The sequence below is a fragment of the Chrysoperla carnea genome (genome assembly GCF_905475395.1).
Source record: "Chrysoperla carnea chromosome X unlocalized genomic scaffold, inChrCarn1.1 SUPER_X_unloc_97, whole genome shotgun sequence".
In the NCBI taxonomy this organism is placed as follows: domain Eukaryota; kingdom Metazoa; phylum Arthropoda; class Insecta; order Neuroptera; family Chrysopidae; genus Chrysoperla; species Chrysoperla carnea.
Window position 1 is genome coordinate 13,026 of NW_025408230.1, and position 18,431 is coordinate 31,456.

The 18,431-nt window shown below is 24.0% G+C and overlaps 1 non-coding gene and 2 pseudogenes across 1 annotated transcript; all 3 read left to right on the forward strand.

The window, feature by feature from the left end:
• Nucleotides 1-2,240: 2,240 nt before the first annotated feature.
• On the forward strand, nucleotides 2,241-2,359 carry LOC123304807 (annotated as a pseudogene).
• Nucleotides 2,360-8,737: 6,378 nt separating this feature from the next.
• Nucleotides 8,738-8,856, forward strand: LOC123304810 (annotated as a pseudogene).
• Nucleotides 8,857-15,230: 6,374 nt separating this feature from the next.
• LOC123304806 lies at nucleotides 15,231-15,349 on the forward strand. Its single transcript, XR_006536787.1, has one exon. It is a non-coding gene; the product is annotated as a 5S ribosomal RNA (ribosomal RNA).
• The last annotated feature ends 3,082 nt before the right edge of the window (nucleotides 15,350-18,431 follow it).

Here is an 18,431-nt window from a genome sequence, read left to right on the forward strand (position 1 = left end):
TTTCAATTTATAAGATTTTATGTCAATTATATAAATAATATTATAAATTTTCTAAATACATAAGTTAAGTAACAAAAAATTTGAATAACAAGATAAATTTATATATTATGTTTTAATACTCGATACTATAATATATCGCATCCGTTACCAATTATTCGGTATCCTTTGATTTATACACAGAATGAACCAAAAATATGTATCAAATTTATTTTATTTATTTATATATTTAATATTATTATTATTATTTTATATTACAAAGTTTCTTAACGAAGCTTACAATGATTTCTCATATCGTACTTAACAAAATTATTTAGATCATATAAAATTTAAATTGTTAAAAAATTTTTATATTTATTATTATTATTTATTTTTATTAAAATTACATAACATAAAATTAATAATATTTTAATAATTATATAAATTAATTCTTATTTAAAATAATCTTATATTAATCTCAACAAATACTCTAATAATATATTTTGTCATAAATTTTTTTATATTTAAAATAAATATTATAATATATAAATACTTATATCAGTATAAAATTTCTTTATATAATTATGAAAAAATTAATTTAATAGTTAATTATTGATATTAATGCATAAATAAAAGTATTTTCTAATGAAATATATTTTGTCAATGTTCGATTAACACATTTCATAATAATACGTTTTCATTATTGACAAAAAAAGTTTTTCTAAAAATGAAATCTTATACTATAATATATATATTTATATATTAAATTTTTTAATTATTTATATACTAATAATTTATAATAAATCGATATTAAATAAAAAATAAAAATATATACTTTTTAAGTTTACCTTAAAAATATTATTGTTTTGTATGATTGAAATAATTAATATTAAACTATGTTTATTAATAATTGTTAATAAAAAAATTAAATATATTTTAATTTATAAAATAAATATTATTATTAAATTTATAATTTATTATTTTATATATTATAGAAATTGAAAAAATAAATCATGTTTACTACGACAGTAAATTAGAAATACTATTTAATTTTTATGTGTTTTCTACATGGTACTTTGACTTACATAGGGACTTATATTATTGTGAATAATGATATAATTGAAAACCTTTATTTTTTATTTGATAGAATTATTATATTTTATCATTTAAATATTTATAATAAATACATTATTTTTATAAAGTAAAAAATATGGCCGAAGAAAATTCTACAGCTGTTGCAGCAACTGCGGTTACTGCTGCTTCTACAACACCAACAAAAAAAGCAACAGCTTCTGGTGCTAAACGTACAAAACAACATTCAAAACCAACACATCCACGTACATCAGAAATGGTTGTTAACGCAATTAAAAATTTAAAAGAACGTGGTGGTTCATCATTACAAGCAATTAAAAAATATTTAGCTGCAAATTATAAAGTGGATTCTGATAAAATTTCACCATTTATTAAAAAATATTTAAAAGCTGCTGTAACTGAGGGAGCCTTGGTACAAACTAAAGGTAAAGGTGCATCTGGTTCATTCAAATTGGCTGCTTCCGCTTCATCTAATTCTTCAGCTAAATCAAAAGTATCCAAAAAAGAAAGTGGAGCAAAAGGTTCAGCAAAGAGTGCTAAAAGTAAACGGGCACCAAAAGAAAAGAAAGCCACAACTACATCATTGGCAGCCAAAAAGCCTAAAGCAAAAAAAGCGACTCCATCATCATCAACTGCTGCTAAAAAAGTTACTGCAAAATCATCAGCGGCATCAAAAAAAGCACCAGTTAAAGCAAAACCAGCAAAAAGTACAAAATCCGCTGCCAAAAGTAGCCCTGCTCGTAAACCGAAAGCACCAAAAGCTAAGAAAGCTTCTGTTGCCAAATCATCTCCTACAAAAATTAAAAAAGCAGCACCAAAAAAGAAATGATCTGTTACTTTAATAATATATTGAAATATTTCATTATTTTTGCTAAAAAATGAAAATAACATAGGCCTTAATACAGGCCACAAATTAATATTTGATAAGAGTAAATTATTTTTTGTATAAATATTTTATAAAATAATAGTTTAGAAACATTTGCCACAGTCAGTACCACGGATGGGTGGCCACTTGAGAATACTGTGTGCGGTTGCATTTTTATTTAAAATATATGGTATAATAAATAAGTATATATTTAAATTGATTACTTCATTGAAAATTTTAATAATATACTTTAATATTAATGATATTTATGAAAAATATATATTTGTAAAAATTTTCATTTATTACTGGCAACAGCCATACCACGTTGAAAACACCGGTTCTCGTCCGATCACCGAAGTTAAGCAACATTGGGCACAGTCAGTACTTGGATGTGTTCCCGCTTGGGAACACTGTGTGCGGTTGCCTTTTTATATTAAAAATATAAATTATTTTTCTTCTTTTCTTTTTTTTTACACACCATATATAAATATATGTTATTTAGAAATGTAAACCTTTTATATTATTCATCAACAAATAAATATTATTTTTTGTATAAAATTTTATTGCATTTATAACTCATATCATGGTTACTTTAAAGCGAGAAGTTTTTTTAATATTTCAAATGAATATAAAATAATATAAATTTTATGAAATTTATTTATTTTTAGAAATAGCAATCGCTTATAATTATAACAAAATTTTAATAATGTTTAATTTTATTTCAATAATTTATATTTATATATATATATATATATATATATATATATATATATATATATATATATATATATATTTTTTAATAAAAATAATATACTCTTATTTAATAATATATGTTGGTCCTATATATAGGACCGAAAATATTTCTTATTTGTTTTTTTTTTTTTAAATTGTCATTTAAAACGCTTATGCACGTTCTCCACGAATACGTCTTGCCAATTGTATATCCTTAGGCATAATTGTAACACGCTTTGCATGAATTGCGCATAAATTGGTATCTTCAAATAAACCTACTAAATAGGCTTCACTAGCTTCTTGTAATGCCATAACAGCTGAACTTTGGAAACGTAAATCGGTTTTAAAATCTTGTGCAATTTCACGTACTAAACGTTGGAATGGTAATTTACGAATTAACAATTCAGTACTTTTTTGATAACGACGAATTTCTCGTAAAGCTACTGTACCAGGACGATATCTGTGTGGTTTTTTTACTCCACCAGTTGCTGGTGCACTTTTACGTGCAGCTTTCGTTGCTAATTGTTTTCTTGGTGCTTTACCACCAGTTGATTTACGTGCAGTTTGCTTGGTTCTAGCCATTTTCAAATAATAATGTTTTTACAAAAAAACACACAATTTTAAAAATTATATTCGACAATTTGATACTACAAAGTCAAATGTTTAAATGCGAAATAAATGTGTTGTATTTATATTTATATGAAATTTCAAAATTTTTGTTGTCATATCCTATTGGATAGCTATCAGAGTATGGACTAATCAAATTGTATAGGCGTGGCTTAAAAAATCTTTAATGCTTTATATAAAAAGGCACAATTGTACCGGCGCTCACATACATTACAATACTTGTGAGGTTAACACACGTGTTATCCGTTCGTTAAAATATTGTAAATAATTTTTTATTAAAATGACTGGCAGAGGAAAAGGTGGAAAGGGTCTTGGAAAAGGGGGTGCAAAACGTCATAGAAAAGTTTTGCGTGATAATATCCAAGGTATTACAAAACCTGCAATTCGTCGTTTAGCACGACGAGGTGGAGTAAAACGTATCTCTGGTTTAATTTATGAAGAAACACGTGGTGTACTTAAAGTATTCCTTGAAAATGTTATTCGGGATGCTGTTACATATACTGAACACGCAAAACGTAAAACAGTTACAGCTATGGATGTTGTATATGCATTAAAACGACAAGGTCGTACTTTGTATGGTTTTGGAGGTTAAGAAAATATAATAATTTACTTAAAATATTTAGTAAATTTATTAAAGAATATTTAATACATCCGATAAATTTAAACAGGCTTTCCTTTTTGGGAAGCCACTAATTTTATTTATATAAGAGTAAATAAATTTGTTAATAAATATAACATATTATATAATTTGTTTACAACAAATTATTTTGTTTATAACATACATTACCAAATATTTTTATTTTTTTTTTTTATTGTAATATATCTGCAATAATAAATTATAATTTGTATATTATCTATTTTATTTTACAATAACTTATTGAATTTTTGAAAAAATTTTATTATAAATTAATATACTATTATATTTTTTATATATACAAGTTAAGAGTAACAAGTATCGATAGGAGATTATCGAATTTATAACTAATAAAACATTTCGCCTTAATCAAAGAAAATAAAGATTTTGCTATACCATTTTTTATACTTTCAATAAATAATTTATTATTAAATTTTTATTATTTCATTTATTTTTTAAAATTATTAAAAATATTTTTCTAATAATTATAAGCGTACATAAACAAGTAGTAAATGTAAAATGAAAATAATAAAGGTAATGTAATGCATTTGCATTACATTGATTTACGATATATATTCCGCGATATCCTTTATTATATTTAAAATTAATAATATTGATATACTAATAATAGATATATTCAAGCTATTAATATATAAAATTTTATATTAAATATGATATTAATAATTGTTTATTTAATTTTTTTGTATATATAAAAATAATTTACTCTTATTTAAAAAATTTGATGGCTCTCTTAAAAAGAGAGCCGTTTTTATATGTTGATGTATTTTTATGTTATCAATTAAATAATATTTTCGATTTATTTATTTTGAACTTGTATATTTTGTAACAGCTTTAGTACCTTCACTAACAGCGTGCTTTGCCAATTCACCAGGTAATAATAATCGAACTGCGGTTTGAATTTCCCGACTTGTGATTGTTGAACGTTTATTATAATGTGCTAAACGTGATGCTTCAGCAGCAATACGTTCAAAAATATCATTAACAAAACTGTTCATGATACTCATAGCTTTACTAGAGATACCAGTATCAGGATGCACTTGTTTTAATACTTTGTAAATGTAAATTGCATATGATTCCTTGCGCTTCCTCTTCTTTTTCTTATCACTCTTTGATATATTTTTTTGAGCTTTGCCAGCTTTTTTTGCTGCTTTTCCACTTGTTTTTGGTGGCATTGTTACAAACAATTAATATACACAGATAGTTACAGAACACCAGTCAGTATATGTATGAGCGTGTCGTGTATACAACTAGCGTATTATATACGCGAAGATGGATATAACAATAAAAATGAATACTACTCTCTGATTGGCTGAAAATAATACTATAAGGTGATTGGTTTATTTTTAAAGTTTTATATTTTATAAATATTATAAATTAAAATACCCAAATAACATTTTAAACATTTATGTTACAATCCCCGTAACGTACACATCTGTGTGATTATATTTACAAAAAAAAATATTAATTAAATAAATTTATTCGCTATGTCTGGACGAGGTAAAGGTGGTAAAGTAAAGGGAAAGGCAAAGTCAAGATCAAGCCGAGCAGGATTACAATTTCCTGTTGGAAGAATTCACAGATTATTACGAAAAGGAAATTATGCTGAACGAGTAGGTGCTGGTGCCCCAGTATATTTGGCTGCTGTTATGGAATATTTGGCTGCAGAAGTTCTCGAGTTAGCTGGTAATGCTGCCCGTGATAACAAAAAAACACGTATCATTCCACGTCATTTACAATTGGCAATTCGTAATGATGAAGAATTAAATAAATTATTATCTGGTGTAACAATTGCTCAAGGTGGTGTATTACCAAACATTCAAGCAGTGTTATTACCAAAGAAAACTGAAAAGAAAGCATAAATTAAAAACATTGCATTAATTTTTATAATAATAATACATCGATCATAGGCCTTTTAATAAAAGGCCACAAATTTATTTAAAATAAGAGTAAAAATTATTTTTATAAATAATATATTATAATATTTTTTTAAAGAATCAATTTAAATAATTATAAATTAATGATTCTTTTTTTTTTTTTTCTTTTTTATATGTTATTATGGAAATAATTCATCATATTATGATGACATTTAGGTAACATATTATAAGAATATTCATAAAATATTATCAAAATAATATTGTATTATGATGATATTTAGACAAAATATTATAAGAATATACACAAAATATTATCAAAATAATATCATTAGATAACAAAACTGTTCATGATACTCATACCTTTACTAGAGATAAAAGTATCAGGATGCACTTGTATTAATACATATTATCACAACATCACAAAATATTTTTTAAAAGGAAAAATTTTTTAAAAATTATTATAAAATTTGATTGAATTAAATTTCAATTTATTTTTTTAATAATTAAAGAAAAAAAAAAGCATATAAACTTTCTATTGAAAATGTTATTTTCAACTAGATGGCCAAGTGAACTTTGTTACACAAACAATATATGACGTATTCGTTATTTAAATAATCAGTATCCTTTGATATTATATCAATACGTTACTCTCTTCTTTTGATACATATTAATAAAATTTCAATTTATAAGATTTTATGTCAATTATATAAATAATATTATAAATTTTCTAAATACATAAGTTAAGTAACAAAAAATTTGAATAACAAGATAAATTTATATATTATGTTTTAATACTCGATACTATAATATATCGCATCCGTTACCAATTATTCGGTATCCTTTGATTTATACACAGAATGAACCAAAAATATGTATCAAATTTATTTTATTTATTTATATATTTAATATTATTATTATTATTTTATATTACAAAGTTTCTTAACGAAGCTTACAATGATTTCTCATATCGTACTTAACAAAATTATTTAGATCATATAAAATTTAAATTGTTAAAAAATTTTTATATTTATTATTATTATTTATTTTTATTAAAATTACATAACATAAAATTAATAATATTTTAATAATTATATAAATTAATTCTTATTTAAAATAATCTTATATTAATCTCAACAAATACTCTAATAATATATTTTGTCATAAATTTTTTTATATTTAAAATAAATATTATAATATATAAATACTTATATCAGTATAAAATTTCTTTATATAATTATGAAAAAATTAATTTAATAGTTAATTATTGATATTAATGCATAAATAAAAGTATTTTCTAATGAAATATATTTTGTCAATGTTCGATTAACACATTTCATAATAATACGTTTTCATTATTGACAAAAAAAGTTTTTCTAAAAATGAAATCTTATACTATAATATATATATTTATATATTAAATTTTTTAATTATTTATATACTAATAATTTATAATAAATCGATATTAAATAAAAAATAAAAATATATACTTTTTAAGTTTACCTTAAAAATATTATTGTTTTGTATGATTGAACTAATTAATATTAAACTATGTTTATTAATAATTGTTAATAAAAAAATTAAATATATTTTAATTTATAAAATAAATATTATTATTAAATTTATAATTTATTATTTTATATATTATAGAAATTGAAAAAATAAATCATGTTTACTACGACAGTAAATTAGAAATACTATTTAATTTTTATGTGTTTTCTACATGGTACTTTGACTTACATAGGGACTTATATTATTGTGAATAATGATATAATTGAAAACCTTTATTTTTTATTTGATAGAATTATTATATTTTATCATTTAAATATTTATAATAAATACATTATTTTTATAAAGTAAAAAATATGGCCGAAGAAAATTCTACAGCTGTTGCAGCAACTGCGGTTACTGCTGCTTCTACAACACCAACAAAAAAAGCAACAGCTTCTGGTGCTAAACGTACAAAACAACATTCAAAACCAACACATCCACGTACATCAGAAATGGTTGTTAACGCAATTAAAAATTTAAAAGAACGTGGTGGTTCATCATTACAAGCAATTAAAAAATATTTAGCTGCAAATTATAAAGTGGATTCTGATAAAATTTCACCATTTATTAAAAAATATTTAAAAGCTGCTGTAACTGAGGGAGCCTTGGTACAAACTAAAGGTAAAGGTGCATCTGGTTCATTCAAATTGGCTGCTTCCGCTTCATCTAATTCTTCAGCTAAATCAAAAGTATCCAAAAAAGAAAGTGGAGCAAAAGGTTCAGCAAAGAGTGCTAAAAGTAAACGGGCACCAAAAGAAAAGAAAGCCACAACTACATCATTGGCAGCCAAAAAGCCTAAAGTAAAAAAAGCGACTCCATCATCATCAACTGCTGCTAAAAAAGTTACTGCAAAATCATCAGCGGCATCAAAAAAAGCACCAGTTAAAGCAAAACCAGCAAAAAGTACAAAATCCGCTGCCAAAAGTAGCCCTGCTCGTAAACCGAAAGCACCAAAAGCTAAGAAAGCTTCTGTTGCCAAATCATCTCCTACAAAAATTAAAAAAGCAGCACCAAAAAAGAAATGATCTGTTACTTTAATAATATATTGAAATATTTCATTATTTTTGCTAAAAAATGAAAATAACATAGGCCTTAATACAGGCCACAAATTAATATTTGATAAGAGTAAATTATTTTTTGTATAAATATTTTATAAAATAATAGTTTAGAAACATTTGCCACAGTCAGTACCACGGATGGGTGGCCACTTGAGAATACTGTGTGCGGTTGCATTTTTATTTAAAATATATGGTATAATAAATAAGTATATATTTAAATTGATTACTTCATTGAAAATTTTAATAATATACTTTAATATTAATGATATTTATGAAAAATATATATTTGTAAAAATTTTCATTTATTACTGGCAACAGCCATACCACGTTGAAAACACCGGTTCTCGTCCGATCACCGAAGTTAAGCAACATTGGGCACAGTCAGTACTTGGATGTGTTCCCGCTTGGGAACACTGTGTGCGGTTGCCTTTTTATATTAAAAATATAAATTATTTTTCTTCTTTTCTTTTTTTTTACACACCATATATAAATATATGTTATTTAGAAATGTAAACCTTTTATATTATTCATCAACAAATAAATATTATTTTTTGTATAAAATTTTATTGCATTTATAACTCATATCATGGTTACTTTAAAGCGAGAAGTTTTTTTAATATTTCAAATGAATATAAAATAATATAAATTTTATGAAATTTATTTATTTTTAGAAATAGCAATCGCTTATAATTATAACAAAATTTTAATAATGTTTAATTTTATTTCAATAATTTATATTTATATATATATATATATATATATATATATATATATATATATATATATATATATTTTTTTATAAAAATAATATACTCTTATTTAATAATATATGTTGGTCCTATATATAGGACCGAAAATATTTCTTATTTGTTTTTTTTTTTTTAAATTGTCATTTAAAACGCTTATGCACGTTCTCCACGAATACGTCTTGCCAATTGTATATCCTTAGGCATAATTGTAACACGCTTTGCATGAATTGCGCATAAATTGGTATCTTCAAATAAACCTACTAAATAGGCTTCACTAGCTTCTTGTAATGCCATAACAGCTGAACTTTGAAAACGTAAATCGGTTTTAAAATCTTGTGCAATTTCACGTACTAAACGTTGGAATGGTAATTTACGAATTAACAATTCAGTACTTTTTTGATAACGACGAATTTCTCGTAAAGCTACTGTACCAGGACGATATCTGTGTGGTTTTTTTACTCCACCAGTTGCTGGTGCACTTTTACGTGCAGCTTTCGTTGCTAATTGTTTTCTTGGTGCTTTACCACCAGTTGATTTACGTGCAGTTTGCTTGGTTCTAGCCATTTTCAAATAATAATGTTTTTACAAAAAAACACACAATTTTAAAAATTATATTCGACAATTTGATACTACAAAGTCAAATGTTTAAATGCGAAATAAATGTGTTGTATTTATATTTATATGAAATTTCAAAATTTTTGTTGTCATATCCTATTGGATAGCTATCAGAGTATGGACTAATCAAATTGTATAGGCGTGGCTTAAAAAATCTTTAATGCTTTATATAAAAAGGCACAATTGTACCGGCGCTCACATACATTACAATACTTGTGAGGTTAACACACGTGTTATCCGTTCGTTAAAATATTGTAAATAATTTTTTATTAAAATGACTGGCAGAGGAAAAGGTGGAAAGGGTCTTGGAAAAGGGGGTGCAAAACGTCATAGAAAAGTTTTGCGTGATAATATCCAAGGTATTACAAAACCTGCAATTCGTCGTTTAGCACGACGAGGTGGAGTAAAACGTATCTCTGGTTTAATTTATGAAGAAACACGTGGTGTACTTAAAGTATTCCTTGAAAATGTTATTCGGGATGCTGTTACATATACTGAACACGCAAAACGTAAAACAGTTACAGCTATGGATGTTGTATATGCATTAAAACGACAAGGTCGTACTTTGTATGGTTTTGGAGGTTAAGAAAATATAATAATTTACTTAAAATATTTAGTAAATTTATTAAAGAATATTTAATACATCCGATAAATTTAAACAGGCTTTCCTTTTTGGGAAGCCACTAATTTTATTTATATAAGAGTAAATAAATTTGTTAATAAATATAACATATTATATAATTTGTTTACAACAAATTATTTTGTTTATAACATACATTACCAAATATTTTTATTTTTTTTTTTTATTGTAATATATCTGCAATAATAAATTATAATTTGTATATTATCTATTTTATTTTACAATAACTTATTGAATTTTTGAAAAAATTTTATTATAAATTAATATACTATTATATTTTTTATATATACAAGTTAAGAGTAACAAGTATCGATAGGAGATTATCGAATTTATAACTAATAAAACATTTCGCCTTAATCAAAGAAAATAAAGATTTTGCTATACCATTTTTTATACTTTCAATAAATAATTTATTATTAAATTTTTATTATTTCATTTATTTTTTAAAATTATTAAAAATATTTTTCTAATAATTATAAGCGTACATAAACAAGTAGTAAATGTAAAATGAAAATAATAAAGGTAATGTAATGCATTTGCATTACACTGATTTACGATATATATTCCGCGATATCCTTTATTATATTTAAAATTAATAATATTGATATACTAATAATAGATATATTCAAGCTATTAATATATAAAATTTTATATTAAATATGATATTAATAATTGTTTATTTAATTTTTTTGTATATATAAAAATAATTTACTCTTATTTAAAAAATTTGATGGCTCTCTTAAAAAGAGAGCCGTTTTTATATGTTGATGTATTTTTATGTTATCAATTAAATAATATTTTCGATTTATTTATTTTGAACTTGTATATTTTGTAACAGCTTTAGTACCTTCACTAACAGCGTGCTTTGCCAATTCACCAGGTAATAATAATCGAACTGCGGTTTGAATTTCCCGACTTGTGATTGTTGAACGTTTATTATAATGTGCTAAACGTGATGCTTCAGCAGCAATACGTTCAAAAATATCATTAACAAAACTGTTCATGATACTCATAGCTTTACTAGAGATACCAGTATCAGGATGCACTTGTTTTAATACTTTGTAAATGTAAATTGCATATGATTCCTTGCGCTTCCTCTTCTTTTTCTTATCACTCTTTGATATATTTTTTTGAGCTTTGCCAGCTTTTTTTGCTGCTTTTCCACTTGTTTTTGGTGGCATTGTTACAAACAATTAATATACACAGATAGTTACAGAACACCAGTCAGTATATGTATGAGCGTGTCGTGTATACAACTAGCGTATTATATACGCGAAGATGGATATAACAATAAAAATGAATACTACTCTCTGATTGGCTGAAAATAATACTATAAGGTGATTGGTTTATTTTTAAAGTTTTATATTTTATAAATATTATAAATTAAAATACCCAAATAACATTTTAAACATTTATGTTACAATCCCCGTAACGTACACATCTGTGTGATTATATTTACAAAAAAAAATATTAATTAAATAAATTTATTCGCTATGTCTGGACGAGGTAAAGGTGGTAAAGTAAAGGGAAAGGCAAAGTCAAGATCAAGCCGAGCAGGATTACAATTTCCTGTTGGAAGAATTCACAGATTATTACGAAAAGGAAATTATGCTGAACGAGTAGGTGCTGGTGCCCCAGTATATTTGGCTGCTGTTATGGAATATTTGGCTGCAGAAGTTCTCGAGTTAGCTGGTAATGCTGCCCGTGATAACAAAAAAACACGTATCATTCCACGTCATTTACAATTGGCAATTCGTAATGATGAAGAATTAAATAAATTATTATCTGGTGTAACAATTGCTCAAGGTGGTGTATTACCAAACATTCAAGCAGTGTTATTACCAAAGAAAACTGAAAAGAAAGCATAAATTAAAAACATTGCATTAATTTTTATAATAATAATACATCGATCATAGGCCTTTTAATAAAAGGCCACAAATTTATTTAAAATAAGAGTAAAAATTATTTTTATAAATAATATATTATAATATTTTTTTAAAGAATCAATTTAAATAATTATAAATTAATGATTCTTTTTTTTTTTTTTCTTTTTTATATGTTATTATGGAAATAATTCATCATATTATGATGACATTTAGGTAACATATTATAAGAATATTCATAAAATATTATCAAAATAATATTGTATTATGATGATATTTAGACAAAATATTATAAGAATATACACAAAATATTATCAAAATAATATCATTAGATAACAAAACTGTTCATGATACTCATACCTTTACTAGAGATAAAAGTATCAGGATGCACTTGTATTAATACATATTATCACAACATCACAAAATATTTTTTAAAAGGAAAAATTTTTTAAAAATTATTATAAAATTTGATTGAATTAAATTTCAATTTATTTTTTTAATAATTAAAGAAAAAAAAAAGCATATAAACTTTCTATTGAAAATGTTATTTTCAACTAGATGGCCAAGTGAACTTTGTTACACAAACAATATATGACGTATTCGTTATTTAAATAATCAGTATCCTTTGATATTATATCAATACGTTACTCTCTTCTTTTGATACATATTAATAAAATTTCAATTTATAAGATTTTATGTCAATTATATAAATAATATTATAAATTTTCTAAATACATAAGTTAAGTAACAAAAAATTTGAATAACAAGATAAATTTATATATTATGTTTTAATACTCGATACTATAATATATCGCATCCGTTACCAATTATTCGGTATCCTTTGATTTATACACAGAATGAACCAAAAATATGTATCAAATTTATTTTATTTATTTATATATTTAATATTATTATTATTATTTTATATTACAAAGTTTCTTAACGAAGCTTACAATGATTTCTCATATCGTACTTAACAAAATTATTTAGATCATATAAAATTTAAATTGTTAAAAAATTTTTATATTTATTATTATTATTTATTTTTATTAAAATTACATAACATAAAATTAATAATATTTTAATAATTATATAAATTAATTCTTATTTAAAATAATCTTATATTAATCTCAACAAATACTCTAATAATATATTTTGTCATAAATTTTTTTATATTTAAAATAAATATTATAATATATAAATACTTATATCAGTATAAAATTTCTTTATATAATTATGAAAAAATTAATTTAATAGTTAATTATTGATATTAATGCATAAATAAAAGTATTTTCTAATGAAATATATTTTGTCAATGTTCGATTAACACATTTCATAATAATACGTTTTCATTATTGACAAAAAAAGTTTTTCTAAAAATGAAATCTTATACTATAATATATATATTTATATATTAAATTTTTTAATTATTTATATACTAATAATTTATAATAAATCGATATTAAATAAAAAATAAAAATATATACTTTTTAAGTTTACCTTAAAAATATTATTGTTTTGTATGATTGAAATAATTAATATTAAACTATGTTTATTAATAATTGTTAATAAAAAAATTAAATATATTTTAATTTATAAAATAAATATTATTATTAAATTTATAATTTATTATTTTATATATTATAGAAATTGAAAAAATAAATCATGTTTACTACGACAGTAAATTAGAAATACTATTTAATTTTTATGTGTTTTCTACATGGTACTTTGACTTACATAGGGACTTATATTATTGTGAATAATGATATAATTGAAAACCTTTATTTTTTATTTGATAGAATTATTATATTTTATCATTTAAATATTTATAATAAATACATTATTTTTATAAAGTAAAAAATATGGCCGAAGAAAATTCTACAGCTGTTGCAGCAACTGCGGTTACTGCTGCTTCTACAACACCAACAAAAAAAGCAACAGCTTCTGGTGCTAAACGTACAAAACAACATTCAAAACCAACACATCCACGTACATCAGAAATGGTTGTTAACGCAATTAAAAATTTAAAAGAACGTGGTGGTTCATCATTACAAGCAATTAAAAAATATTTAGCTGCAAATTATAAAGTGGATTCTGATAAAATTTCACCATTTATTAAAAAATATTTAAAAGCTGCTGTAACTGAGGGAGCCTTGGTACAAACTAAAGGTAAAGGTGCATCTGGTTCATTCAAATTGGCTGCTTCCGCTTCATCTAATTCTTCAGCTAAATCAAAAGTATCCAAAAAAGAAAGTGGAGCAAAAGGTTCAGCAAAGAGTGCTAAAAGTAAACGGGCACCAAAAGAAAAGAAAGCCACAACTACATCATTGGCAGCCAAAAAGCCTAAAGCAAAAAAAGCGACTCCATCATCATCAACTGCTGCTAAAAAAGTTACTGCAAAATCATCAGCGGCATCAAAAAAAGCACCAGTTAAAGCAAAACCAGCAAAAAGTACAAAATCCGCTGCCAAAAGTAGCCCTGCTCGTAAACCGAAAGCACCAAAAGCTAAGAAAGCTTCTGTTGCCAAATCATCTCCTACAAAAATTAAAAAAGCAGCACCAAAAAAGAAATGATCTGTTACTTTAATAATATATTGAAATATTTCATTATTTTTGCTAAAAAATGAAAATAACATAGGCCTTAATACAGGCCACAAATTAATATTTGATAAGAGTAAATTATTTTTTGTATAAATATTTTATAAAATAATAGTTTAGAAACATTTGCCACAGTCAGTACCACGGATGGGTGGCCACTTGAGAATACTGTGTGCGGTTGCATTTTTATTTAAAATATATGGTATAATAAATAAGTATATATTTAAATTGATTACTTCATTGAAAATTTTAATAATATACTTTAATATTAATGATATTTATGAAAAATATATATTTGTAAAAATTTTCATTTATTACTGGCAACAGCCATACCACGTTGAAAACACCGGTTCTCGTCCGATCACCGAAGTTAAGCAACATTGGGCACAGTCAGTACTTGGATGGGTGACCGCTTGGGAACACTGTGTGCGGTTGCCTTTTTATATTAAAAATATAAATTATTTTTCTTCTTTTCTTTTTTTTTACACACCATATATAAATATATGTTATTTAGAAATGTAAACCTTTTATATTATTCATCAACAAATAAATATTATTTTTTGTATAAAATTTTATTGCATTTATAACTCATATCATGGTTACTTTAAAGCGAGAAGTTTTTTTAATATTTCAAATGAATATAAAATAATATAAATTTTATGAAATTTATTTATTTTTAGAAATAGCAATCGCTTATAATTATAACAAAATTTTAATAATGTTTAATTTTATTTCAATAATTTATATTTATATATATATATATATATATATATATATATATATATATATATATATATATATTTTTTAATAAAAATAATATACTCTTATTTAATAATATATGTTGGTCCTATATATAGGACCGAAAATATTTCTTATTTGTTTTTTTTTTTTTTAAATTGTCATTTAAAACGCTTATGCACGTTCTCCACGAATACGTCTTGCCAATTGTATATCCTTAGGCATAATTGTAACACGCTTTGCATGAATTGCGCATAAATTGGTATCTTCAAATAAACCTACTAAATAGGCTTCACTAGCTTCTTGTAATGCCATAACAGCTGAACTTTGAAAACGTAAATCGGTTTTAAAATCTTGTGCAATTTCACGTACTAAACGTTGGAATGGTAATTTACGAATTAACAATTCAGTACTTTTTTGATAACGACGAATTTCTCGTAAAGCTACTGTACCAGGACGATATCTGTGTGGTTTTTTTACTCCACCAGTTGCTGGTGCACTTTTACGTGCAGCTTTCGTTGCTAATTGTTTTCTTGGTGCTTTACCACCAGTTGATTTACGTGCAGTTTGCTTGGTTCTAGCCATTTTCAAATAATAATGTTTTTACAAAAAAACACACAATTTTAAAAATTATATTCGACAATTTGATACTACAAAGTCAAATGTTTAAATGCGAAATAAATGTGTTGTATTTATATTTATATGAAATTTCAAAATTTTTGTTGTCATATCCTATTGGATAGCTATCAGAGTATGGACTAATCAAATTGTATAGGCGTGGCTTAAAAAATCTTTAATGCTTTATATAAAAAGGCACAATTGTACCGGCGCTCACATACATTACAATACTTGTGAGGTTAACACACGTGTTATCCGTTCGTTAAAATATTGTAAATAATTTTTTATTAAAATGACTGGCAGAGGAAAAGGTGGAAAGGGTCTTGGAAAAGGGGGTGCAAAACGTCATAGAAAAGTTTTGCGTGATAATATCCAAGGTATTACAAAACCTGCAATTCGTCGTTTAGCACGACGAGGTGGAGTAAAACGTATCTCTGGTTTAATTTATGAAGAAACACGTGGTGTACTTAAAGTATTCCTTGAAAATGTTATTCGGGATGCTGTTACATATACTGAACACGCAAAACGTAAAACAGTTACAGCTATGGATGTTGTATATGCATTAAAACGACAAGGTCGTACTTTGTATGGTTTTGGAGGTTAAGAAAATATAATAATTTACTTAAAATATTTAGTAAATTTATTAAAGAATATTTAATACATCCGATAAATTTAAACAGGCTTTCCTTTTTGGGAAGCCACTAATTTTATTTATATAAGAGTAAATAAATTTGTTAATAAATATAACATATTATATAATTTGTTTACAACAAATTATTTTGTTTATAACATACATTACCAAATATTTTTATTTTTTTTTTTTATTGTAATATATCTGCAATAATAAATTATAATTTGTATATTATCTATTTTATTTTACAATAACTTATTGAATTTTTGAAAAAATTTTATTATAAATTAATATACTATTATATTTTTTATATATACAAGTTAAGAGTAACAAGTATCGATAGGAGATTATCGAATTTATAACTAATAAAACATTTCGCCTTAATCAAAGAAAATAAAGATTTTGCTATACCATTTTTTATACTTTCAATAAATAATTTATTATTAAATTTTTATTATTTCATTTATTTTTTAAAATTATTAAAAATATTTTTCTAATAATTATAAGCGTACATAAACAAGTAGTAAATGTAAAATGAAAATAATAAAGGTAATGTAATGCATTTGCATTACACTGATTTACGATATATATTCCGCGATATCCTTTATTATATTTAAAATTAATAATATTGATATACTAATAATAGATATATTCAAGCTATTAATATATAAAATTTTATATTAAATATGATATTAATAATTGTTTATTTAATTTTTTTGTATATATAAAAATAATTTACTCTTATTTAAAAAATTTGATGGCTCTCTTAAAAAGAGAGCCGTTTTTATATGTTGATGTATTTTTATGTTATCAATTAAATAATATTTTCGATTTATTTATTTTGAACTTGTATATTTTGTAACAGCTTTAGTACCTTCACTAACAGCGTGCTTTGCCAATTCACCAGGTAATAATAATCGAACTGCGGTTTGAATTTCCCGACTTGTGATTGTTGAACGTTTATTATAATGTGCTAAACGTGATGCTTCAGCAGCAATACGTTCAAAAATATCATTAACAAAACTGTTCATGATACTCATAGCTTTACTAGAGATACCAGTATCAGGATGCACTTGTTTTAATACTTTGTAAATGTAAATTGCATATGATTCCTTGCGCTTCCTCTTCTTTTTCTTATCACTCTTTGATATATTTTTTTGAGCTTTGCCAGCTTTTTTTGCTGCTTTTCCACTTGTTTTTGGTGGCATTGTTACAAACAATTAATATACACAGATAGTTACAGAACACCAGTCAGTATATGTATGAGCGTGTCGTGTATACAACTAGCGTATTATATACGCGAAGATGGATATAACAATAAAAATGAATACTACTCTCTGATTGGCTGAAAATAATACTATAAGGTGATTGGTTTATTTTTAAAGTTTTATATTTTATAAATATTATAAATTAAAATACCCAAATAACATTTTAAACATTTATGTTACAATCCCCGTAACGTACACATCTGTGTGATTATATTTACAAAAAAAAATATTAATTAAATAAATTTATTCGCTATGTCTGGACGAG